We start from the raw sequence: 3,166 nt of genomic DNA, 5'->3' as shown, positions 1-3,166 counted from the left end.
CTCAAAGGCTGGGTTAAGTGTACGAAAAAAGTCATAGTATGTAAATATACAAGCAAAATTATAAATATTTCTTGACTTTGAGGTCGATTTGACGATTTTTTAATCAGATACATAATTAATATTTTATTTTTTTTTATTTTCTATCTGCGCTAGTTTTATAGCTACTCAAATGGTAAGAATACGTGCTCGTTCTTTATAAAGAGAAGTTAATAGTTTATTACATTGTTTCTATTCCACTAATAAAATAACAGATTAATTTCATTTATAAAGTGCATTGGCAAAGAGCAACGGTATTACAATTTACATGGTTCAAAAATTAAATGAGTTAATTATACAAAAACCACAATCCAAGATTCACATTGTAGCACATAATTCCACAAGAATCGCTTTAAAATGTGGTTTTACAAAGCCATGTTGCAATGAATAAAAAATGTATCGTTACATTGTGTTCAATTACATTGACTCATCACGTTGATTCTTGAATTTCATTGATATTCTTTGTATTTTTTTCTATTGCTTAATGTAAAGTCATAATCTGTTGACTGATGATTTAAAAATCGAATAAATAAACATATCAAATGAATATTATTCGATTTCAGATCAATAAATGATTATTAAAAGGAAAACTAGTAAAAGTTTCGATCGAAAGAACAAAAAACGTGTACCTTAATCCTCAAAAATATACGAGGTGCTAAAAAGAATATGGCACTAAAAATCCATAGTATGGTTAAGGGTGTAACATTTTTTTACGAGAAAACGTCATTCGTATATACGCAAAAAAGAGAGTCGAAGGCGGATATTTCTGTGTTTTCAACTAGGTGTTAAAACAACAAAGTGTTGTAAATGTGTCACACCATATTGCATACCATTGCAAAAAAAAAAAGAGAGAAACACATGCAAAACATGCACAAAAACGAGCATTGAACATTGAGCTCAATTTCTGTTGCGGATGCTCCAGAGTGTGGATAATATTCGCCCATTCGATTCGGATGATTTTATTTTTGGTGAACACGTGAACAGCCATCGTTGAATATTACTCGGTGGTCCGTAAACATCATGAGAACACCGAACATACCTGAATGCGATGAACAAAGCCTATATGCAAAATATATGCAATAAGTTTATTTTGGTTGCTCCGGCGACGAATATAGAGATGTTCAAATGGATGTAATGGAAAGCTTTGTCTGTGATACAGATAATATGGTATAGTGAAAGAAACAATGCGAAATGGCATGGATTTTCTTTCAATTTATGCATATGCGACGCGCAAAGTAAATGATATCTAGCAAATTTTCATCGGTGTTCTCGCCAATTTGAATTGGCACCAAAACAACGGCGAAAATGACAGAAAAAAAAACAAGGATTGAAAATACCTCTGTGATATAAACAAATTGAGTTGTGAAAGTATTTTTTTTTTGTCAGAATAAACACGAATGCAATAGACATACACGAGCTTTGGCTTTTGTGTGAAATAAACAAATGCTGACTATAGATGTGTTTATTTTTTTCACTCTCCTCTCGTACACTCATAAACAAGCGGTTTATACGAATGTTGAATTGAAATAACGAATGTGAAACGCGGTAAGTGAGACTTTTATTACGTGGAATGGTGGCTTTATTCCTTGCTCGTTCTATTATGGTTTATTCTTCCGTTGGGAATTTCATTATAAATTTAATTTAATATCAACACACACACACGTCTTTAGCCAGAGGTTTCCACAATACACTTTCCACACGTAAAGCATCACCAAAGAAACCAACACGCCGTATGCTCGAAGATTTCATCTCAACAAAACTGTTTGCTGTTTGCGTGCGTATCTATATTTATGCAATGATAAACTACTTCGGTTTGATTGCGACGGAAATATTTTGCGTCTCTATAAGTTCAGCGTCTTCAATAAAAAAATTCATTACAGCAATGGATTTAAAGTTTGTATTATGGCTGCGAAAATGTGTGAAGAGATTTTCGAACACCTCGAAAATTGTAGTTGAATGATTATGACTCCAATCAATCATCTTATTCTCAAATCGAATAAAAAAAAATACCGATTGTTAAGAAGCAATGAATTTTGCGAAGTTTTCGAGTATGGTATTATGTTCTTTTGAGAAACGGAGCAACGCGCAAGATTTTCTCACTTTCGGGCGAATGATGATGGCGCAAAAAAATAGCAAAAAAACGGCGATTAAGTCGCATTAAGACACTCGTTGCGAGTATTTAATTGATTTTCATTTTGATTCATCGGAATTGAGTGCTTTCCAATTGAATCTATTTGTGATTTTTCCAGCGAATTAAAGTACTCAACTGTATTATATGAACGGCTCTTAAAAGCTTTAGATTAAGTATTTAAGTTGAAAAACATCTTTTTTCTTTCTCTCTCTCTCTTTACCTCTCTGTTTCTTTTGAAAATTAATCACAAATTTTTCGGAACAGCAAGTGAGTGCAGGAAATGACTGTGTGTAATAAAGTGGCTTAACGAATTTGTTCGTTCCAAGTTGTTGGAGTTTCAATGAAAGTAGTGGTGTCTCGTCGAAAAAGACAAAGAAGAAGCGAAACTTTTACATATAAATAAAACGTGCAACAGCGAAAAGAGAACGTCGAATGAACGTGAACACTTCGAGTTTCAAATTATATATTGGTTTCTTTTGTGCTGTCTATTAATAGCGGAGACCAACATTGCATATTAAGTAACAGATTATTTTCTCTTGTAATTTGTAGCCAATAGTAAATGTTTGGCTTTCATCCTAATTTGTTTTATATGTTCCGACGAATTTGTTCCATTATCCAAAAGTGGTCCATACACATTCATTCTCAATTCGTTATATGTGTTTCCAATTTAATTTGTACACCGTTTTGTTTGCGCACAGATTTACTCATCACCGAACTTGCCAGATTCAACGAGAAATCAGTTTCGATCAGCGACTTGACTTGGCGGTTTTTCTTGTCACAACCATTTTCATTTTAATTTAGTGGCAAGCAACTTCAAAAGGCAAATGTTTGCGTGTATGTGTGTGCACAAGTCAAACAGTAAACTTTCCAAACCAAGTCTTTTTGAGGGGATACGACAAGAAAGTCGATGGTAAGCTAGGTAAAGTTCGTGTCGACATTGCACATCGAAACACCCCCAAAAAACTTCCTAATTGGAAAATTGTCTTCCAATAACGAAAT

The sequence above is a fragment of the Contarinia nasturtii genome, unplaced genomic scaffold (assembly GCF_009176525.2).
Source record: "Contarinia nasturtii isolate CC-2019 unplaced genomic scaffold, AAFC_CNas_1.1 Cnas_scaffold_1037, whole genome shotgun sequence".
In the NCBI taxonomy this organism is placed as follows: Eukaryota; Metazoa; Arthropoda; class Insecta; order Diptera; family Cecidomyiidae; genus Contarinia; species Contarinia nasturtii.
This window is presented reverse-complemented; position numbering follows the sequence as displayed.